General features: G+C 44.9%; 1 protein-coding gene across 11 annotated transcripts in view; it reads left to right on the top strand.

The window, feature by feature from the left end:
• The first annotated feature begins 1,633 nt into the window (after nucleotides 1-1,633).
• PITPNM2 (phosphatidylinositol transfer protein membrane associated 2) overlaps nucleotides 1,634-24,112 on the top strand; it is a 127,522-nt gene continuing 105,043 nt past the window's right edge. For 10 of the 11 annotated variants that reach the window (XR_011729785.1, XR_011729786.1, XM_071763708.1 and 7 more), the window contains exons 1-2: nucleotides 1,866-2,034; nucleotides 15,438-15,537. The gene's annotated coding sequence lies outside the window, so the exon portion shown is untranslated. Of the gene's footprint in view, nucleotides 2,035-15,437; nucleotides 15,538-24,112 lie in introns of all 11 variants that reach the window. The other variant, XM_071763717.1, reaches the window with a different exon arrangement.

Raw genomic sequence — 24,112 nt, forward strand, 5'->3', positions numbered from 1 at the left:
ATAATTTCCCACACCATTTTAAGTTGGTATTAGGTACAGTTTAATAATGTCTTTCAAGAGTTACATTCAGCCAGCAGGATTTTTCCAAAGAGCCAGTGCATCACAGGAAAATATCATGAGTCCACTAATGGTCTTGTTTTCTTTCATCAGCACTACAGCAAAACCAAACCAATTTTTCTTGACAGGCATTAGAAACAAGTAGGTAAATCAGCTCAGCTATTTCCCTGCCTCTCCTTATAACCTCCGTTTATCTCCACTCCATTCTTTCCACTCCTATTCATATTCATGTACTCTTTTTTATTACATCCAGAAAACTGAATTGTGAGTCAGAATTTATTTTTTAATCAAAAGTCCTCCTCCATCTGTTGGAGCTCTTGAGGCTATTTCTGTTCTATTATACCACTGAAGAGAGGAAAGAAAAAGAAAAAAGTGTTGCTCTTGGTAAACTTCTAGCACAACCTTTTCCCATAACTGTCTGGCTCGGGGTGACCTGTGCAGCATGGTGCCTTCAGCCTGATTCTTCAGAGGGGCAGAGAGGATCTGCAGTTCCAGATTAAAGCAGTGGGAGGCCAGAATGCTCAGTGCTTCTGAAATTCCGACCCGAAGCAGCAGAAAGTGGGGCACATGAAGTGCCTGTTTACTGTGGGAAACGTGACTGCACGCACTGGGCGCCTCGCTGGATGCTTTTTTTCCTTTTTTTCCAATCCCTTTAAAAATTCTTCCCCTTAACACGAGCAAATTGCCTTGCTGGGCAGGTTGGGTACTAATAAGGTCTTTGGGAGAATCAGCAGCTTATGCTTCCTCCAAGGAGGACTTTAATCATCTTCCTCTTGCATTCTGATGCTGCTCAGCACTCTGCCGAGTTTTGCAGGGAGCCCCAAGCTTTGTTCTGCCTCAGGCTGCCCTTGCAAGACCCTTCCCTGCGTAGTTTTCTCTGTGATCAACAAACATTACAGTTGGGGTTTAACCTTTGGAAAATACAATTCGTCCCCATATGTTAAAGAAAATTGACAAAAAAAAAAAAAAAAAAAAAGAGGATCTCTTTGTACCGTGGGTAGCTTCAGGGATAATCTGCCTTCCACTGGGTTTCTAAAATGAGCTGCAATGCAGAGTGGTGTTTACAAACTGGGTTACTGGGGGGCACGGGAAGGAGCAGGAATAGGAGCAAGTCTTGGTGAGGAAAAAAAAGCAGCAATTTGAAAGATGTTTAAAACAGGACAGCAAATTTTGTTGCTCTTTTTTTTCCCTGAAGTTTCTGAATTGATTGCTGAACCTTCAGGAGTTTCTTTTACCCCCCCGAGTGTTAGCAGAGAGTAAAGGTACAGGAGTAGCCAGCACTGCTCCGGTTTAGTGCCAGGGGCAGGCTTAGAGCAGAGACCGGAGCTTCACCCATTACCGTAACCCGGTACCGAGGGGGAGCGGGCACCCAGCGAAGGGCAGGGTACGGAGGAGGCCTGGCCGCAGCCGCAGCCTCGGCAGGGGATGCTCCGAGCCCAGCGCGGGCCACGCTTCTGTCTCCGGTCCCGGTCCCGGTCGCGGTCCGAGAGAAGCAACCGCGGGTCCTCGCGGCGCTTCCCGCCGTGGCCCCCAGGGGGCACTCCCGTCCCACCCGCCGTGAGGCGGCCCCGGCCCGGCCCGGAGCGGGGAAGGAAGCGGCGTCTCCCGCGGCGGGGGCACAGCTCGGGCGGGGGGGATAAAGCTGTCTGGGCTGCGGCAGGGCAGGGGCAGTGCCGGCGCCGGGGCTCTTGGGCTTCCCGGCTTCGCTCCCCCCACCTCCACCTCCCCCCCCCCCCCCTGCAGCGCGGAGTTGCGGCGGCAGCCGGCCCGCCCGCCTCGCTTCCCCCCGCCTCCTCCGTCCCCGCGCCGCGGCAGAACCGGCGGTCGAGGAGCTGCCTGCGCCCGGCCCAACCTCGCCGGGGATTATGCCAGCGGAGCGCGGGCATGTCGGCAGGCAGCGACTCGTAGGCAGCGGTAGCAGCCGAGCCGCGGCGGCATCAGCAGCGGGAGCCGCGGCCGCTGCGCCGGGAGCAGCCGGTGCGTGGTCGGGGGACGCGCGGGGGGGCGGCGGGGCGGGCCCCGGTACCTGGCGGACCCCTGGGCCGGCCCGGCCGTGGCTCAGGGGGAGTGGGAACCGCCGGGAACCGGGGGACGGGGGAGGATGTGATGGGGAAGGGGAGGAAAGGGGCTCATGGGGCGGCTTCGGTCTCCCCCGAGGGGCCGGGGCGGCTCGGCGGGCCCTTCCCCGGGGCCTCGGCGGGTGGCGGAGGAGGAACGGCCCCGGCGGGCGCCCGGTCTGTACGCCTTGAGTGGGGTCGGGTTGTCTCGTCCCCGCCAGCGGGATGCGGCGGCGGCGGTGAAAGTTTCCCGAATAGAAAATGACAGGGAGGGACAGGTCTGCTTCGCCGCCGGCTCTCCGGGCGCTGCAGCCATCGCAGGACGCTGCCCCGGCTCCTCATTGCTGCACACGGGATAACGAAGGATCCGTAGCTTTGCTCTACCCGGTGTACCCGCGAGGTTTCGTTGTGTTGCACCCCCGGGACCCCTTGGTTGTTAATTCCTCCCCGTGCTGTCGGGTTGTTGCAGGCACAGAACACCTTTATCCTCAGCCCTGGGTCGTGGTGCCGGGCTCGGGGTTTGGCAGCCGGGGCGGGCACCGCGCGTTTCGTAACGGCCGCGGCTCGCGCGGGGGGAGCGGCGGTCGCTGCCTCCCAGCACCAGAGGTGCGAGGCCAGAGGGGACCCTGCCCGCGGCAGAGCCTTCATCCCCGCTGTGTCCCTCTTCGTCCCTCAGTTCCCTCATCTCTTCGGGCTTTGCTTTCGATAAATTTGGCTGTGGTGGAGGTGACCCCGGCCCCTCAGGGAAAGCCTGGCCGGGAGCAGGGGGTGAAGGAGCAGCCTGGGGGCGGCTGCCCTGCCTGAGGTAGGAGCAGAGGGAAGAGCCCTGCAGCGGCTGAGGAAGGAGCCCCCCGGGGATTTTCAGGGCTCCAAATCCCCTTTGCAGTCGGTGACCTGCTGGGTGGCTGACTGGAAATCAGCCACGCTCCTGAGGTGATGCCTTCCCTCAGCAGGGATTTTTCCTTTCCTGATGGCCTGTTCCTTAGCTGGGTGTTGGGTGGGCTACAAGCGGGAATCCTCTCTGCCCGGCCTGGCCATTCCTTCTCCTGACTCTCCAGCACTTGATGGAAGGTCCAGCCTGGTACCCCTGAACAACCCTGCTCCCCATGTTGGAGTGTGCTGCTGCTGCCCTGTGCCAGGAGGCTACAGCATGAGCAGCTTTAGCTTTTTATGCAGCTGCAGGAGAGTTAAATCCCATCTTTTACCCCCTTGTCAACTCCTCTCACTTTCTTGAAGAAGTTGAAGCCCAGAGGAGTGCACTGAGGTGCTCAGCCTGGGTCTGGAGCACCCTTAGCAGAGCCAGGAACGGGGAACCCCTGTTGATTCAGCCACACATTTCAGACCTGTCATGTTTTATGTTAAAATGCCATGGCTGAGGAAAGGTTTATTTAGATAATGTATTTAAGGAAAAAAAGAGTTTTTTCCTGAGTTTGTACCTGTTCTGAAGTGAGAACTTCCATCTTCAGTGTGGTCTGTGCATCTGGAAGCAGCTCAGTGCGTAACACGATGCCAAAAACTGTCTTCAGTCTTTGAGACATAATCTGCGTGTGCTTAGCTCTCTACATGACAGCAGTTCAACAGGACAATGGTAACAGATCAGTCTTCACTGACATCAAGACTTAAATAGGAGGTGGTTTGATTACATATCGAAATATCTGTGGCCCAGAGGACTCCTTATCCCCCTCTTGCATACCGAGTCCCTCTCCATGCCCACATCTTTTTTCTCTCACTGTATTTTTATCACGGGGTTTATTTTTGTCATGACTGCGTTGTGCTCTTCAGTAACACAAGAAGACTGCCTGTGCTACAGAGTTCAGTGCTGGCTTCTGAGTGATTTTTTTTTTTTTCCCCCCACTGTTGAATAGGAGACTGCTGTTTGTAGGGCAGCCTTTTTCTTGCCCTTTGGCAGACCTCATGCCTGTTCTGGTTGATAGATTGCTGTATTCTGACAGGTAACCAGCTTGTCCTCTTGGCCCTGGGCTGCTGGGTAATTGAAATGCCTCCTCAGGATATACAAAATAAAGAATAGCCAAGCATGAAAGCATGGCTGCAGGCTTGTCCTGGCTTGCTGTTTTTCACAGGAATGCTGCTTCGTGCTCCTTGCAATGTGTTCTGGTTGTGGCAGCATCTCTGAGAGGGAAAGAGAAGCCAGCAAGCAAGGGCTGGAAACGCAGCTTCTTGTGCTGCTTACTTTTGGTAGAGCAGCCTTCTGCTAGGCTGTGAGGTTTCATTAATCATATTTAAGTTTCTGCCACTAACTTTTAATTAAAAGCATGGTTGATACCACTTTAATGAATGTACGGGTGTTAGCCATCTTCATGCATAAAAATGCTTTTTAATTCCCTTACTATTCCCTTTATGGCCCTTAGATGCTTTTGTTACCATTTAAACAGCATACAGTAGCAGCTGTTTATCTTCTTAATATAACTTTTTCTTGCATCTGTGTTGAGGAAACACTAATGGTTTGAGTAAACAATTCCCTGGTATCCTTTAACAGGATCTTTTTAAGTAACTTGGCAGAAAAGGTTGTAAGTGAGAGCTAAATAGTGAACTCTAAGGCTTGTGCTGACAGTAGCCTAACGTAACTCTGCTAAAATTGTCCTTCCTCATGCTGACATGAGGTGGTGAGGAAAGTAAGAAGCCCTCAGACTTTTGAATCTGAGGAGCTTAACACAGATCTTTCCCCCCCAGATGATAATTTCTTATTACAATAACCTTTCTATTTGGGGGTTGCTTCTGAGGGTGCATTTCAGTGCGTTTGTCGTTGTGTTGTGCATCTAACAGCCCAAGCATTTATTGTGATTTACCATCTGGCATGTAGGAGTTGTATCTAACTTCTCAGTTTAGTTGACAGCAACCAGTTTGAAAAGACCTTGTCCTGATTTATTTATTTTTTAACACAAATTTTCAAAAATTACAAATGACAGTGGTGTTAAGGGGTTTTGAATTTAAATAAATATTCTCTTTTTATTCACCATTCGGTACTGCCTCTGCAAGTTGGTCTGGTAGAGAGGCAACACATCCTTCAAGCAAGCTAATTTAAAGATGGGTCGTCCAATTAGTCCAAACCAGCATTTACCTCCCCCCTACATTCAAATAAAAGTCTTGTCATTCAGTTGCTGTCTTGGCAGCCTGACTGGCTTCAGAAAATGGCAAGTGAAAGCTGATGCTTAGTCCTGAGGGTACTTTGACTCATGCCATTCATGCATATTCATGGTAATGTCCTGTTCTAAGACCACAGGATCCACTGAGAAGAGGTATTTTTTACATGATGTTTTGCTTTTAGGCTTCCTCTTATTCAAGAGCCATGCCTCATTTTGAGGAGAGGGGAGGAAAAAGCATCAGTGTCTCTCTTCTCTTTATTTTTATTTTCTTAGAAGGAAAAAGCACCATTTAAAACCCAGGGTTTTCTTAATAGCCAATTTCTCTTAATGGTGAAGATGCTTTCTAATTTAATTTTAAAGCTGTAGGGTATGATGCAATTAATACTTCTGTTTATCTTCCCATATTAGTAAGATATGTCTAATACTCATTTTGAGCCTGAAAACATAAGCAAAAATGTTCTGGAGTATCCAGTGTGAATGGAAATGGAGTAATTAATGTGGGGGGAGGGAGTAAAAACACACTTTATTTTTAACTTGGTTTCCTGGGTATTGGAGGAAATCCAAATGTCACAAGGTTGTACCAGGGCAGAGGAGTCTGTGAACCATGGGCCAAGGGGAATGTGGCTTCTCTAGGCATGGAGTCTGTGAAGTTTTACATGAGCAAAGTAATAAATGATATTTATTAAGCTCTTAACGTGAGAAGAACAAAACAATTTAGCACTGGGCTCACTTAGATCCTGTTACTTCAGGGAGTTTTTATCAGCATGATGCCAAAGTCAATACACACAGCTCCTGAAGTTGTCCTTCTGCATTTTCCACAGGCAAGGGGGTTCACAGGTGTCACGAAACAGAGGAAAGGATCATTGTAACAAGGAGATTTTGGAAGAGGATACCAAATAGTGAAGGAAGAGCTGCAAGTTTTGTAATTTATCATCACAGCAGCGATTCTTGTCGGGGACAGGGAAGCTGAGTCTGATTTGTTTGGATTGCTGGCACTTGCATAATGATCCCTGAGCTTGGGGACACTAATTCGAGCTTATTAGCTGTCCTAACCCCCAGAGCAATGACCTGGGAAGGCGTTTTCTCTTCAACTGCCCAACAATTAATTGGGAGGGTAGGAGTGTGTAATCACATCAGCACGTTGAGCCCTTGGGCATATCTTGGTGCTTTAGGGGTGAGGCTTCTGTTATCTCCAGCTCCCAAGGAGTTTGATGTTTGCATGACTTAACTCTGGATGTGTAGTGGGGCCTTAATTCCATTATGTACTTTAAAAGGTTAGGGAGGGATTTCAGGTTTTTATAGTACAGCCCTGATAAGCAGCAGTTCAGCTGCTGCTGTGTCTTGTTGTGGGTTACTGGGGAGGGGACTGGTTCTGGGCTTCCTGGATCATTCTGGGGCTTTTTCAGGTGATCTGGATTGGAGGCAGAGTTAACACACAGAACCCAAAAAGGCTGTGGGTATTTCTTAAGGAGGTAAAAAATCATGTGCTGCCATCAGCCAGGAGGTGTTTGAATGCAGAGCAAACCAATTTTATGTCTGTATTTCTGTACAGACATGTGGTGGTTTTGTTTTATAGAAGTCAGAAGCCAGTTCAATGGGAGTAACTTCACTTGCAATTGCAATTTGTTTCAAGATCAATACCATGACTTAAATGACCTCCTCCTAAAGGTAGAAACAGAGCAGAACAATTTTCTCTCTGTGGGTGGCTCACCTATTGTAACACTTCACTTTTTTTGTTTTTTTTGTTTTTTTTTTTCTCTTTTTTTAAAAAAGAAAGAAATAGACATTTTCTATTTATCATATCAGATGAAATCGAAATCTAAATATTTACATCTTTTTGCTGGATCTGAGGTTGAGCACCAGTTGTAGGCGTTGCCAAGCTGTTGGGTTGTCTCCTTCACTGAGTAGGTTGGTTGCTTCAGGGTGGTGGAGAGCTGGAGCCTCAGCTTTCTCTCTGCTGTCTTTGAGCCAGGCTCTGCAGCTGGAAATATTTCCCTCTGTGGGCTTGGTGACCTGGCATTACTTTCAGAGGGTGTTCTAGCCTAAACATGCTGAAAGCTAAACATGTGTTATCTCCAGCAGAAAGCAGAGTTAACTGCAAACTGTGAAACCAGAGGGGGAGTTCAGGATACAAGTATGTAAATAACTCGGGGATATTTTGTGGAAAAAAAACAAAACCCAACAAACCAGATGGGGAAGGAAGGCCTCTCATTTGCTTTCTTGTCTCCTCAGTTGCACTCCATGGCTGATTTAGTGCTCTTCAGAAGTGAAGGTAGAGGATCACTTCTGTTTTAAAAAGGGTAAACCAGCAGCAGACATCCCAAATGTTTTAGGTCACAACTGATTAGAAGGGGAAGTAAGAATCCCAGAGTTTTCTGTCTCCAGTTTTGAGCTTTTTTCCCGTCCAACACTCAGTCCTCCCAGGCTGTGCTGGCCAAGTGGCTCATCTTGCAAGGGACCTTGTTCCCAGTGGGGTTATTTTTTGGGGCAGGACTAGCATGGTGCTTTTCAGCCTCTCTTCCACCAAAGCAAGCTGCTGGAGAAGTACAGATAGCTTCCTCTCTTTCCTTTCCCTTTTGTTTTTAAACATCATTTGTCCAGACTCTTGGGACCCATTATTTGTCTAGCTTGTGTCTGGATAATAAAATATTTTTCCAAGTTTTAACTTCAAGAGATGGGAAATGTCCTCTAGCACATGTCTCCAAAAGTGTGCTTAGCATGGATCCCATGTGTCCTTGGTACTACAGAATATTTTTTAATGTTGTCTTTTGCATATATTTAGTGCCTTATAAATAAGTTTTTTAAAAAGAGGACATTTAGCTAACATAATACTTTTATTGAAAGGAAAGAGTTGTCTTCTGTCCTTCTCCATACAACTGCCCCAGCAGAAAAGGGAGCTTGAGGGGAGATCTCACTGTCTGATGCAGCATCTGTACTATCCAAGGTAGATGTGTTAAAGCACTTTTTTCTCCCTGATCTCTCTTCTGTTGTCTGTGTGTCATTTTGCTGACAGACCTTCTGTTTTATTCATTGTTCTCAAAGTAGAATTGCAGAAAGTGGTAAGGATGTTTTTATCTTGAACATCATTAGCAAAAATCCTCAGCTAAACTCTGTTGAGAGACTATTTTTATTCCTGGCTTAAAGGCAGAGTAGAATTTGACTTTTAGACCTCCCATTCTTCCTAAATCAAATTTATGGCACCAGTAGCTAGGAGACTCAGTTTCTGATTATAAACAGATTTAGAGCCACCAAAAAAACCCCAAACCCTTGAAATCAGCTTGACAACTGCTCAAGAACCACCTTTTTAATATTCCTACCCAGTATTCTGCAGTTCTCTCACAGCAAACGTAGATCTTGTAGATGTCAGTCTCTCCTGCATATTTTACTTAACTTTCTGTTCATCTCTCTAAAATAATATATGCAGATAAGCTTTTTTTTTTTTGCTTTAAAAAAATGTATTTGTATGTGGAAACCTGGGATCAGCCAAGCAAGACTCAGCTACAGATTCTTGTGCTGAGCTGGGGGAGTACAAAGTGTTGGTGCTTGGAGTACCTGGTAGAGAGCTGCTTTTTGATAGATTTGTGTTTTCTAAAGGTTAAATCTCGATTTCTTCTCATAATTCTTTGCTTTCTGAAGCCCAGGTGGGGATCTCTGGAGTGCCAGAGGCTGGGGGCAGGTGAGACATGGCCATCCTGCTGTGGGTGCAAGGTGGGGGGGACCTCTGGGTGCTTTTTCAAGCTTTATCCTCACAGTCTGCATGGCTGCATCTGCCCTGAACTGCCTGCTCTGGATGCCTTGAGCACTTCCCAGGGGCAGCATAAACACAGGGCCAGGATACAGAGCCCAGGGGCTTAGTGTTGCCCTTATCATAAGGTATTCCATCTGGAGGTGGGAAAAAACCAGCCTTTACAAGGGTGACTTTATCTCAGGGCTGGCAAGGAGTGTAGAGTGAGTGACATGTTTCCATTTGACTCATCTGTTGTCAAAATGGTGACACACTTGAGTCACATTAAAAAAAAAGACCTTGTAGCTGAACTGGCACATCATTCTGGTAAGCAGGGAGCACATGTTTTGTCTTTTTTTTTTTGTTTTGTTTTGTTTTTTGGTTTTGCCCTTGTTAAGCAATCTTTTTTTCACCCCCCTCGCTGAGATGGGATGAAATTGATTAATGCACTCACTAATGTTCTGGGTTAAAAATAGCACCAGAACCTGTTCCAGGTGCAATGCTGGATGCTTAGCTGTAAAGATGTTCAAATAACCTGCCTCACAACTATTTCAAGCCCTAAAAATGAAATAAAATCAGAAAATGAGTGCCCAGTAGCCAGATGGTTGGAAAAGAACACCCCATGATCAATGAGGCAATATGTAAATATTTTCAATCATTATCCCAGTACTGCTGTGTTGACATTGAAATTCAAAGTGCTATTCCATGGGACTCCTCATTGATCAGCAGATGAGCTTTGATAAAACAGAGAATAAAAGCAGAATACTGAGCATTATTATGGACTGAGTTTTGTTGACAAGGAAAGGCATCCATCAAGGTTTACAAATGGATATCAAACCCTCTTGAAGCATATTAATGAGACACTGTGTTTCTTTCCCTGGCTGGCAAGTAGGTATTAAATGTTGTACTATTTCTTGAGTTATTTTGTTTAAAGTGAAATACTGCGTATCTGGCTAATTTATGGGTGTTAAGTGCCTCATTTCCATGGGAAGGGGCAGGGTGGAAGCTGTAAACTTTTCTGCTGGAAATATACCTAAAAACGACTCAAAACTAATATCAACCAAATGGCTGAATTAATACACATTTTGGGAAAAATGGTCCTCCCAAAAGCAGGCTGTAGAGAGGCTGTGTGGCTGATTTCACTTTGCTATCACCCCTGTGAAGATTTCTTTCTCATGCATAAAACATGAAGTTTCTTTAACATACACAGGTGCTGAACTCACCGAGAGACTTCTTCTTGCTTTTCTTCTTCCTGCCTCATCTGTGCTGCTGGAAAAAAAACCAGACTCGTAGGTTGTGCTTCTCTCAGAGGGGAGTTTGAAACTTGACTCTAAATAGATGCTTGGAAGAGCAGCTTTTAAAAATCTGAGTTGGTAACTGCCCACCTCAACACAAAGTGGAGCTGATGCTGCTGTTTGCTGGGATCCCAGTGTGGAGACAGGAGCTCAGCTTCTGTCCTGGGAACATGTCACCTGTGGGTGGCATTGGGTGTCACCTCTTTCTGTCTCACAGAGACTGATGGGAGGTTCATAAAAACCTTGTAGGGATGCACAGAGTGTAGGGTTTCATGTAAGGGATTAATGACTTTTAAGAAAGGCAGGAGAGGGCTCTGCAAGTGAAAAGCAAGGTACAGAACACAGCTTTTTGAAAACAGTTTGCTCTTTGCTTTCTGTTCCTTCCCCATGGGTCTGGCTGCTTACCCAGGACCCTGTGGGCCTTGGGGAACAAAACCCCAGAGGGCTTTTGGAAGGTCCAGATGCCACAAGCAGCAGAGAGGGGAAAATGCTCTGGGTGCTTTTTTGAGCTGTTTGTATTTTCAAGTTAACTGCTGCATTTGTCTTGTGTGTTGATAATTTGCTGGCATATCCTGGAGCCTGTTCCTCTGATTACAGAGTTCTTCAGGATCTGGGATTTATTTCTCTCTGGTTGGTTGCTTTTTAGTTGCTTATTTAACTTCTCTTACTGTTTTTTTGGTGACTAATTGATAGTAACTAAACACCTGTGAGGAGGAAGGACTCTTGTGACTATCTGTGGTTGGAAGCAGTGTTTTCAGGGGCATGGCAGCATTTGACCACAGCTGACACTTGTTAGGGCTGAGCATTTATTAATTCAGCTTGTGGAAAAGCAGTAGGCTGAGCTAAGCCAGCTGTGGTGTTCTCTGGAAAGTCTTGCAGTCATGATGCCTCTTTCAGAGGAAGAAGTGAAGTAGCAGTACAGTGGTTTAGCAGAGCAGCTTTCAGGAGCCAGCAGAAAGCATCTGATTGCCCTGGATGGAAAGGTAAATGTCAGCTCTGTCAGTGCAGTGGGGTGTTTTCAACCTTCATGTTAAAATGAGTCACCTCCCACCTGCTGGGTGCTTCCACTTTCCCCTCACAAAATATATTTGCATGTGAAGCTCTCTCCACTCTGCTCTCATCCTTCTCTCCCATCAGCTGTGGGGTTGCTCCAGATGGGATCTTTGCATGAGTTTGGTTCTGAGCCACTCTGATGCCCAGAGATTTTCTTGCAGAGATGCTTCCCTGAAAGCTTTTTGAGGAAGGGAGGAAGTTTGTAACGTTGAGCTTTGTGAATCACCCCTAACAAAATGGTTGAGCCTTTTGGGAGCTCTTGTATTAGCTTGAGATTTTTGTTGGGTTGCTTTTTCCTTTCCACAAATGTGTCCTTTGTTCAGTGAAGCTAAAGACACACTTGAATAGTATAATTTTAAAACAAACCACTTAAACTTGTGTATTGGATTACCTCTTCCCACAAAATGTCTTTGAAGCATAGGGTTAATTTATTATCAGTGTAAAAGAGGCTGAAAGCTGACAATTTCTACATTTAAATTTTGCATTGTTTATCTGTTCTCACACCTAAAAATAAGAATAGCATCACTGAGGCCTCTGCAAACTGCAGTGACTTGAAAAAGTGATGACTTGGTAAGACAGTCAAGGTGAATTGTGTCTGATTAGTCCAGGAAACAAGTTTTATAAATATCCATATTCTGGAGTACAGGAATTATCTGTGACTTTCAGTGCTTATTGTAGAGAAAAGGCTGCTGTTTATGTTTCCCAAAGGCAATACTTTCTGATTCTGTTGTTCAGAAATGTTTTCCCTTCAGTCACTTTTGATTTCAGCACTGTTAGCAAGTGTGTAGAGAGCTCTGTCCCTCTTTGGAATTATTGTTTCTGACTTGGCTGTCACTGAAAAGAAGAAGTTTTGTCATCCTTCCCCATCTACAAAAAAAGGGGAAAACCCTCAATCTGAAACAAAATTCTTAAGCTGGTCGGAAGCTTGATTTTTCTTGAACTGAGGAGGTTTGGTGTCTGCTTTTCAGGTTTGCACAACTGCCCTGTGAGATTTTCAAGGTTGCCCCCACAATGGGTCAGGTGGGGGCTGAAACTTTCTCCAGGCATGGGCTCTGCTGGTTCTGAGAACTGGGCTCTGCCCTGCAAACCCAGTGAATCCAAACAAAATCTGGGCTGACTCCATGTTTTAAAATGTATTTATTGCAGTGTAGTTTTTTGGGGATGATCCTTCTGGGAGGATGTTGTCCAGGAGCTACAGGAACTTGTGTAGCTTGGGAAAACAAATGGAGAATGGATGTGGAGAAACCCTGATTGATGAGGAGTAAATAATTGTATGAAGTTTAAAAAGTGGTGAGGCTAAATCAAACTGGGTGTATATTGGGTTAAAAAAACCCCCATGTAGGTATAATTAATCCTGTTTAAAAAGAGAGGTAACCTGAGGATTCTTGTTTACTTGCAGATCAGGATGGTAGGATTGCTAAGAGGACTAACAAGACCTTTCTTTCCTGGAAAAGTGTTAAAAAGTTCAAATGCAAAGCAAGATGAAAATGCTCCATTTAAATATATTTCCATCATACAGATTTGAATAGGAAATATAGAGAGAAAATCCTTTGGCCTTTAAATCACATGGTTTATAACAGTAAGAGAAGAAACACTTCAACTTTCCCTTTATGAAAAATTTTTTTACCTAAGGGATTCCTTAAGAATTTAGTGGATTAAGTCTGCCCCAAAGCACATATGTAAATCTTTGTCACAGATTTCTATCTATCAAATAACGAAATATTCTTCTTCATTTGATTTCAAGATCTAATTTTAAAAGCAGTAATGATTTTTCACTGCTAATTTTGTTGTAAGCCTGCAGAGTCCATTTTATTGATGATCTGGTCTTGACTGTGTTAATATTTGGAGCATGGGTGATAATAAAAAAATTATTTTTTTTCTACTTTGTAGCATGTTGCAGACATTTGGGTGACAGCAAGAAAAAGGCATCAAGGGAGTACATGGGACAACAGCATCTGTGTTAGAAATCCTGAATTGTAGCTCATCCTGGATGGTTGGCTCAGGTTTTCTGCTCAGATTTGGTGCCTTCAGCTCTCAAAGTCCTTGGAGAAGCTGAGCAAGTACCAGGAATGTTTAATATAAACCATTTCTGTGCAGGTGAGGGCACAGCTGTGTGGTGCCTGCTTTGAGCCCAGGGCTGGAAGCTGCCCAGGAGCCACACACCTGCTGGGTGGGAATCCCCCAGACTTTAAATCATGGGACTCCAGGCTGGAGTTCCCAGCTCAGAAGGATCCACATCCAACAGTTGCATCACAGAAGGTTTTGAGACAGGTGAAGTGCATTGACTCACAACACTTTCAACATTTTTTTTTTTTTAAATAAACCCAGCCTGGGAAAGCAGAAGTGGCATTTGGGCTCCACATGATGGGCTCAGCTGTGAATCAGCAGATGATGTTAATAAGCATTTATGGACTATATATATATATATATATATATTTATTTTCTTTTTAAGCTGTCTGGCTGCTTGCTCTTGGTGAGATCTGGGAAATTAATGGTCCTGAAATGTTACTCACGTTTGCTCTTCCTCCAGGGTGACTGTAACCTGTGCAAGCACTATTATTTTTCTAAATGGCTGTGCAAGAATGTACAAGGAGTAAAGAGCTGTAAGTTTTTAAAATTGTTGCCAAGACAAATCTATTAACTGAGGCAGGGTATTGCAGCTAAAGGTATAAATGGGGTTTTTTTCTCAGCATTTCAGGTCCTTTGCAGGAAGCAGAGCATATTGGTGTTTGGGTTTTTTTTTTTTTGTTTTCTTTTTTTGTAACTCTTTGGTTCTGGGTGCTGGTTTGGATTGAGGTCCCAATGAAGGAGATGCTTTTCTGTGTGTGTGGATGTGCACCCAGATTTGCATGTTCTGCTGCAAAACACAGCTCCTGCTCCAGGGAAGGACAATTGTACCAAAAGGGGAAGAAATATTTCTGCTGGTGGTGAGGTCAGTGAGTTAAAGGCAGCTTCAATCTGAGCAGCTGCTTCTCAGGAGTGTGTGGGAGCTGCTGAGGTTCATCCTCTCCCCACCCATGCCCCAAATCTTCTGCTTTCTGTTGGCTTCCTGAGGCCGTGGTGGTGGCTGCCCATGGCTCAAACTTCCAGCTTTCCCTTCTCCATCCACCCTTCTACACCTTGGGCTGCCCAGAGCTGGTCTGCTTGGGAATGGTGGGGACAAAACCAAGCAAGGATAAGCCAAGAAATCGAAGATGTCCTAAAGGAACTTGAATATGGCTGGGGAGACCTGAGAGGGGGGAGCAGATGTGTGTGCCCTGAGGTGCAAAGCAGCTGCTTGAAAAGCAGAATTAAACCCAGTTGGCAGTGGTTGGAGGTAATGATGAGACTCTGCCTGAGGGCATCTCTTGGAAAAGTAATGGGCTTCTCAGAAACAAGAAGCAAACCACATGAGCATCTGGGAAGGTAATGGATGCAAAATCCTTCTGGCTCTCAGCTCTCCTGACAAAAAACAGCCCTGGGAGAAGGCTGGTAGCTGATGGCTGGAAAATGAGGAGTAATTGGGCTGCCTGGGGTGGGCATTTCCTGAGCTGTGTGGGGAGGGAGCTGGATCCTGCAAGTTCACCAGCTGTGGAGGTGCCTTCACTCTTTTCCTCACCCTTCCAGGTGTGGACAGCCTGGTGGGGTTTAGAAGGGCAGCTCCAGCTTTCCAGCCCTGAGTGTGGGGTGGTGCCTGTGGCTGTCTGGAAGATCACTGCAGTGTGATGTTTTCTGTCTGTGAGGCTGTCACCCTGGTGGGAACCATTTAACACCCTCTTTAAAAGGGAAATGCTCGGGGGGAAGTGATGGCAAAGTGCAGACAGAGCACATGAGAGTGGTCAGTGCAACGTGTGTGTGTTGTTTTACTTTTTTATATATTTTTTTAATATAAATTTCCATGAGTTAGTGATGAGGATGACTCATGGCTTGGAACAGACTCCAAATCCCCGAGGTGCTCATTCCGCCCACCATCACGTCTTGAATTTCTGACCTACTGGAGGGATGTCTGCAGAGAAACTCTGATGTGCAATTATAAAATATTGTAGCTTTATGTTGTTTGCATAGGAACCATTAGCATGGTACAACTGTGAAAATAATACAGCTTTCTTCTTGCTGTTGATTTCCCAGGGGCATGGCAGTTTAGCAACTGTGTTTTATCTTTCTCTAGGATGTTGACACATGTGGACCACCAGTGACATCCTTTTTCAGCAATGCTGTGTTTACTCCCTCCTGCATTCAGAAGCATCTAGAGAGATTTTTTGCAGAAGGTAAGTTCTGGCACTTCAGCTGGATGACTTTTTTTTTTTTTCTGTTAGAAAAAACACATTTAAATGTTACTAAGGAGATTGGTAATGAGTATGACTGAAACTAGCTTGCTGCTGGTGACAGAAGGGATTAACCTTAGCTTGAGTTCCACTTGAATAGATACTCAGGGGGAGTTGTGAGAACATGGAGGATTTGCTCTATGAGTTGCCTTTGAGAAAAGCTTGGTAGTCACAGGACATGGTTGGCTTAAATTGCACAGACGTGTATTGGTAATAAACCTCTTTTTAAAGAAAAGTCATGCCCCTGGATTTTTCTGGTCAGCATCTGTGTTCAAAATCTTTCAAATAAATAAATTAAAAAGGAGAATGGATGCCCAGGGTGTGCAATGAACACGATTTGTGTATATTTAAATCTTGTGTGGTTCTTTTGCCCCCCCAAAATCTTGACCTTGTTGCATTTTGTGTTGAAATAAACAATGTGCAGCCTCTATTTTACTACTGTAAAATTTTTGTGTCAGTCTGAAGCTGCCACCCCAAAATTTCTACCTTGTTTTGTCCTCTGAACTTTTAATTCACTTTCCATTGCTGAGAGAACTGATGTGCAGAACTTCCCCAGTAGAGTATAGATGTGAAAGCAAGTACCCTGTGGTGCTTTTTACCAAGTCAATTTTAAAATATTCAATCTTTTAATGAACGTACATACCTGCTGCTCCCTTATGCCTTGGGAATGTTCTTGTGGGTTTGCTGTGTGTGCATCCAGCTCTCACCAAATCTTTCTGTGAATTCTGGAAATGTATATCCTAGTGGATATCCACCAAATCAGTGGCTGAAGAGGAGTTTTTCAATAGATGGGGTGTCAGCCTTTAGACTGACTGGCTAGCTTTGTATCATCTTATTTTCCTCCAATTTTCCACTGCTCAATTTTTCTTTCCCTCTCTCAGAAAGGGTTTTTGCACAGTAGCCATCCATATGGCTTTGCATTTCTGCTGCTGGATGCCAAATCTCAATTGCTGATTTTTGCTTTAAGAGCAACAAGTTGCTGGGAAGAACAGAGAATGGATAAATAACAGAGTTTGGATCTGAGACTGTTCACTCAGCACACAATGTGTGTTTGTTTTCTCTGGATTGATACTTCAGGGTCACAACAGTCACCCTGAGACTCCACTGACACCAGCTCTGCATTAACATGCAATATCTTTACCAGAAATCCTTGAACCAAGGGAGGTTTCTATTCCTTAATTAGCTCCTGTCAGGAAATTGGCTCCCAATGAATTCCTCAGCATTCCCCCTGTTAATTCCCTTCCCAAAGCCTCTGTCTTCAGGGTGAGCAGAGCTGAGGTTGGGCTGTTTCCAGGGCTGGATCTTGTCCCTCTGGGATACCTGATTTCCTCGAGAGAGCCCAGCAGCTTCTTGTCTGCCCACCAGAGCTCTCTGAAGGAGCTGCAAACAGGGCTCTCTGGGAACAGCTCAGCAGCCTGAACTGGAGCTGCTGCTCCTAGAGACATTATTTGCCATGTGAGTTTATGCTCCTGTGCTGAGGGAGAACACTGATGCCCCCAGAGCTTTGCCTCTTGCTTTTTAGAGCATGCACTCCTCCTTTCCTCCCCTGTGGGCTGTTGTAGAGGTGAGTGTGTTTCTCTGAATTAGTGGTAAAAGCAGAGAAGTACAATTTTTTTCAATGTTTAGGGTTTGCTTTGCTTTTGAGGCTCTACTCAGTTCACTTTTCTGGAGGAATTAGCAGGGCTGAAAGTCTTCCCTAAGAGAGGTGCCCAAATGGACATTTGTTTCCTGGGCAGGTGAGGGGGAGCTGCCTTCAGCATCGTGTTCCCAGCAAGATGAATCCATGCAGTTTGCATCACTGGAGACCAAATAACCTCTGTGGACTAGAGGGAGAAAAATTGGTTTTCAGCCTTTCAGAATGAATGCAGTGTTTGTGAAAACAAAGAGCAGAATTGCTATGTCCTGGAAAATGCTGCAGGCACTGGGTAATTTTCCCTTCTGTTCTATCAGCATCCCTGTGCAACCTTTTGTTTTTTCCCAGCAAGTTTGAATTATAACTCCTGGGCAGTGAAAATGATGGGAGGAGGTTCCTCTGGGAATATTTTGCATAGCATTACAACAGAATCTAGGAAAGCATCCTCAGTCCCTGGTGCAAGCAGAAAGAGCAGAATCTGAGTGGCATTTGTGCACATGCAAGCTGTAAGTGATGTCTGTGCCTGTGGGACAAGAAGGCAGAGGGGAAAGCAGTGAGATGGGGGAGGTGGAAGATGCTGATGCAGAATGAGGAGGTACCTGCTGCCCTTCAGCATCCTCCCTTAGTGCTCTCCAGGGGCAGTGACTGCATTTTTGGGTTTCCACTGGTCCTGCAGAAGCCTGGATGGGATGTTTGTCTTGGAGGGAGTGTTTGTCTTGGGCAGTAGAGATAGGGATTGAGCCTGGGCAGGAAGCTCATATATAGGAGAGGGAAAAGTAGATGAGGGGGAATTGCAGGGTGCTTTTGCTGGTGAAGATGTGAGGCAGGCTGGGGACAGAGGTTTTATGCACTGGGGAAGCAGTGGCCTCTTTGAATGATCTGTGCACATGACTGAAGGAGCACCTGGGGTTCTGTCAAATTCCTTCAAATACCTTTCTAGCAGCCCCTGCCTCACCTGCAGCACCTGTCTTTGTGTCTGTGCCATGCTGGGCTGTGATTTTTAGGTATATTTCCATCCCTGGCAGTGAGATATGGCAAACTTTTCTGCTTCCAGAGCCCTGAGCCCTTTTATATGGACACAAATTGGGGCTGAATCTCACTTAATCTGTGTCCTGTACTTACCAAGGGACTTGCTGTGTGCCCTGTGACATAAGAATTGTGCCCTTGTAAGGGGTGAGTTTGTGGAAAGCAACTGATTGCAGAGAAATCTATCCTTTTGCTGGATCATTCATAGATTATATGGCAAAATCCAGTGAGATCAAGGTGGTAACACAAGGATGGGGGCTGCTTGTGTACTGGCTGGGAGGGGAACCCTGCTGGGCAGCATGAGGGAGCAGGACAGTGGTGACATCCCCTGTCTCAAGGGCTTAGTGTGGGATTGGAAGGGAAAGCTGCTAATGGGTGAGGGAGGAGGATTGGAATCTTGTAAAGGTAAGAGGTAGCTACAGATAAACTGAATTAGACCTCACATAACTCTTTGGAAAAGTACAGAAGGATCCCCTTTCAAAAAAAAAGAGAGCCTGTAGAGTCTGGCACTATGAAGTTTCTAGTGGAAATATGGTTGAGTTTTTCTTTTGTTTGTTTTTCTTCCTTTTACAAGAGAAACAGTAGTTTGGAACTGTTTGGACATCTGTATTTAACTGGGTGGAAAGAGCTGTGACACTGGTGTGGTTGTAACCACAAACTAACTGACAGCTTCCTGCTGCAAGCAACTTTCTATAGATCTAAACCTTGTTCCTTTGTGTTTGTGCTGTTTGAATTTCTGAGGCAGATGCTTTTAGGCTTTTTGTTTTGACAAAATCTTTGTTGTAGGAATTTGGGGGATGGTGGCTTAAAGAGTGATTCTTACAGCACTGATATAAATCCAGGTGAAGTCCAGAAGGCTTCTGTATTTTACAGTCCTGTATAATGTGAAAGTCAAGAAGTAACCCCATTAAATATGTGTCAGGCTGGTTTTGCAATAAGCTCTTTTTACTTCTGAGGTGAAAGGACCTAAGTGAGCCTTACCTGTGTGGCTGAGATTTCTTCATCTGATCCTTCCATGGCATCATTACTTGGGCATCATTACTTCCTTCTAACTCTCCTCCCTCCTCCCCAGCCTGTTCTTCTGTGATGTGTTAAATCTCACGGCTGCAAAAAGGAGGGCACATTTTTCCCTGCTGTTCCCATTCCAGCTGGAAAACTTGGACTGATCCTTCCCTTGTGGTTTGGGATACTGTAAATAAAGGCTTGGGAGGTCACACGTTTTCCATCACAAGTTATTTTGATTCCAGTGCTGGAATGAGGGGCAGGGAGGAGAGAAATAATAATAAAAAAAAAACAAACCAACAAAACAACCCAGACTGTTCTGGCTTGTTGTGGGAAACGTAACTGATTAATGCAATGGGAAAATAATTGGAAAAAAGGCATTTACAAAGAGGACTTAGTTTTTGACTAAAGCTAAGACTTGGAGAATTAGTATTAAACGTTTCAAAGGAATTTTCAGTAAAGCTTTGAAATAAGTTATCTACCAAGCAGAGGCCCTGAGCACCAAAGTCCTGTGACCTGGTGCTGTTCTTGAAAAATTTGCTGTCCAGCTTTCAATTCATCCTGGTGTGACTCTGTAAAACGTATTGATGGGTAATTTTACCTCTCTTCACTTGAGTGTGGTTTAAATGTCAGGTAAGTGGCTTTTAAACCCAGAGTTGAGATGTTCAGGTCACAGATCTCTGGCTGTGATGCATCTGGCAGGTTATTTGGCCTGAGCTGCTGCTTCCCACCCCTTTGCTTGGTGGTGTGGGGCAGAGTGGGTGGAAAACACCAAAGCACTTGAGCTCAGTGACACAGTTCAGACTTGTTAAAATCAGCACTGAACTGGGATGTGTTGCTGTGGCTGCTCCTGCTGTTGGTTGCAGGCTTGGTACTCCTCAGCTCGGTCCCTTTCCATGGTGGTGTTAGGGGCTTTAAATATTCAGAGAAAACACTTCTTGGATTTTAAATGAGGTTTCATATTTTTGCTTTGTGTCATCTTGGTTTGGATTTAATAAGAAATGAGCTCAGAACAAGGTCCCTTGGGTTTACTACTGGGTGGTAATGTGCACGATGGATACTGGCTTCCAGAGAGAGGAGAAACTACCAGATAATTCCATCTGTGTTGCTTATTTTTGAGCTTTGAAGAGGCCTTTTCCTCGTGAAGACTTTTTTGTTATTTTTTGTCAAAACAGGATACAAATTGTGCATATAAGTTGTCACTACAGAGCTTGTGTTGTACCTTGACACTACAGAAGAATTTCTTTTTCCATAAACTGATATATTTATTATCCTACAGCAGGAACAAAAGAGAAACATTTCCTCATCTAGATGCTAATCTCTACACAGTATAATCTTTAGACTCAATAACTTTTCTTCCTCGATCTTTTGCATTTTTTTTTTTTAATGGGCACATGACATATGGACTTAAAAAATAATGGCCCAATTTGCACCCCTGCTGTAGCTCATTGACGTCATTAAAGCTACAGCAGGGATGACTTGGCCCAGATTCTTTAAAAATAAGACCAGATGAACAACCCCTCATGGAAAAGCTCGACAGAGAAGGTTGTCCTGAGCACAGCAGAGAGCAGACACTGAACATTTAATAAAATTTTCTCTGGCACCCAGCCTGTGAAAAGGGGGTAGGACCCTTCCTGGAGGGGACAGCACAGCATGGGCTGCAGACCTGCTCTTTCTTGAATAGTGTGCTGGAAAGGGGCAATTAATGAAGGGAGAGAAGGTCATTAAAAGTAGATGCAGATCCAGGTGGAGACCTGGCTTGCTTGGAAGTCATCAGTGATGTTTTTCTACATGCAAGGACTGGGCTTGCATGTGGTGAGGCAAAAGATGGGCAGGGTGGTGGGTGATCTGTGGAAACTTTTGCCTTGAGCAGGTTTTCAGGAAGGTGATTTCCATCTGTTTTGTCTTTTTGGTTTTGTCTTTTTGTGCTTTTTCTTCCCTGCTGCCCAGCAGCAATGTGCTTTGCAGTGCTGAAGTGTCACACCAGGATTATCCCTGGCATAAAGGGCACTCCCAGGTTCAGTATCCTAAGGCAGGTCTAAGGTGCAGCTCCTTTTGCAGCCCGTGTTGCCCTCCTTGTAACTTGGCATAGAAATAGAAATGAGAGGGACTATAGATGAAAGAAGGCAACGTAGGTCATGGTGAAAATAGCAAGTTCAACTTTGACTGAAATGCTGAATTAAGCTGAAATGTACTTTCAGACCTCAACAAACTGAAAGCAAACAAATGTCAAAGGTTCTCAAGAGCTGCTGACTGCTTTCCATTGAGTAAAATAGTGGTTGCAGTTCATGGATGGCAGTTCTGAAAATCTTCACAGTCACTTACCATGGGTTTTGCTCACACATGTTTGTAGCAACAGGGAGAAACAGCTTTTAAAGAGCAATCAGAGCCCCAAAGCTGTGCCTGTACCAGGTGATTGCTTGTTCTCTGTTTTTATAGGCAGTGTTCATTGCTTAGGGCATCTTTTAATTTAACTGAATTCTTGATTCTTGGTGTTAATAATTGTATCTGGCCAAGACAGGTTCTCTTGCAGTAAGTCCAAAAAATCAGATAGTTCTTTTTCTGATGCCAGACTCTTCTGGTCCACTGAATCTAACTGCAAGAACACATAGTTCCCAAGAAGGAAAATGCTTGCTGTGGTTTTGGTGACAGCTGAAGCTGACTTGGGGAAGGAGATGGAACAAATAGGATTCTTGCCTTCTTATGTGGGTGTGTTAATTTTAAGAGAATCTGAGTCAAAGTTTTTTGCCCTGGAAAGCCCGAATAGTGTCCAAGTGGCATTGAGTAGTATAAACAGTGAAGGGAGAAACAGACCTTCAAAATATATTCAATCTTTAGATTATGCATCCAAAAACACTGCTGGTAAGGCAGGGAAATAAATATGGGCTTCAGCTGATAAATGTCCTTCTAACTGGGAAAAAGTCAGGAAAAGTGAGGATTTTATTCATGATTTCCAGGGACACCATGCAGTGGCTGGCAGCAGACTTCTGAGGAAAGGTCTTGATTCTGGTGGAGGCAGAGGGAGTGCAGAGGTAACTGAAAACTCTGCAGCCCTAAAGGCTTTTGGAAGCCAAGAGATTTGGTGTAATGCAGATAAGGGTGACATTAACTTTTTACTGCATAGAACAGGGCCTTATCTGATGAAACATATCCTGCTTTGAGGTTCTCTTTCCTTGTATTGTCTGCCTTCACCCATGTCAGGCTCTCCTGTGTCACTGTCACTGGACCTGCTGAGGGTCTAATCCTGCTCCCACTGAGGCAAAAAGTGAACTTCAGAGATTTGAACAGAACCCACTCTAGGACTTAAGGTAAAACTCCCACTATCTCTCTCCAGTCAGACTGATTGGCAACATGGGTTGAATAATTATGCCAGATCCAGTAACTGCTTGATTATTGGGGAGAAAAATTGAAGTGAGGATTCTCCCTGAGTAAGAGAATGTATGAAAATCCTTATATTGTTTTGTTTTTTTTTTGACTGACCCATATCAGTTAATTTTCCAGCAGGTAGCTACATTTTAATGAGGCTCAGAATGATTAGTTTCTGGGGTATATCTTATAGAAATCCTTGTCTAAATAATCAGATGTATTTTTTTTTTCTTTTTTTAGCTGAAAATATGATTTTCAGGAAGGTATGAAGCTGCTGACAGGCAGTAGCACTGGGTTATTACCCCAAACCCATGCATCCATCAGGCCACTTTCCTTTCTGCAGAGCAGCACTCTGAGGCAAAGCTGGGAAATCCCATCCCACAGCCAAGTTTTGGCTGATGCCCTTTGAAACATCAATGCACAAATGTCCCAGGGGGAGATGGGGGTTATCAGGGAGATAACCTTGGCTGAGCCTCAGCTCTTGAAGTCTTTGGATGAGTGTGGCCACACGGTTGTGACCTCTTCTGATCACATCTCAGCTTCACAGCTACCAGTGGAAACTGTCCAAAAAACCAAACCCCCAGTTCTTGCTGAGGCTGTACATTCTGCAGCACCAATTTTTGTGTTTCTTCTGTGTACAGGAGCTCACTGGCTGTGGGCAGGGAGGGTGATGCTCTGGTGGATGTCTTGGCTGCCTCTCTGCTGTAGCTGGCTTGTTTATGAAGAGGGATGTGTCAAAATCAAGATGCAGATCAGGAGTGCTCTGATGATCTGAAGAAATTCTCTGACTGGGCTCTATCTGCATCATCCCTGCAGCTGTGTGTTAAATAGAAAAGAAAGAGGGGGATGCAAATACCACCTTTCTTCAGAGTAGAAAGGAGTTTGAGGATGGAACCCTAGAGAAAAGGGGAACTGTGCAGTGCTGGAGGAGAACTTTCCATTTGTTTGGTTGGAAGTACTGGTCAATTTATTTGATTGGAAATGTTACTCTCTTCTGGATGGCTTAACTGATAATCTCTAAAAAACAGGCTCACACCAGCTCATCACCTGCTAAGTGCTTTGGTTCCACTGGCTCCTCTTAAGTCCTATAGAAACCCAAAAGGTTCAGCTGCATTCTTAAGAGTTCATGGAGAGGAACAAAGAATGAGGAAAAGGAAACTTTCTGGCAGTGCTATTTTTTTGTAAAAGAAGTGTCCAAGAAGATAACTCTGAAATTAATTTGAGCTATTCCCTTGATCAATGACTCTGCTTTGTCTACTAATTTTTCTGTACATAGATGGAACACAGTTTACTGATGAAAGTTCTTTTTTTTTTTTCTTTTTTCTTTCATTATTTTGAGGTTTATTTTGATGGATTATGTTTCTAGGTAACTGGTGAAGGTTATTTCTGGGAAATGCTGCCAGAATGCTTATTAACTTGTGACTAGAGCCAGGTAGAGTCAGATTTTGCAAATCTGGCTGCTCTGTGCATCCTCAGTGAGGGGCAGTGAAG

Source organism: Heliangelus exortis, chromosome 19 (genome assembly GCF_036169615.1).
Source record: "Heliangelus exortis chromosome 19, bHelExo1.hap1, whole genome shotgun sequence".
NCBI lineage: Eukaryota > Metazoa > Chordata > Aves > Apodiformes > Trochilidae > Heliangelus > Heliangelus exortis.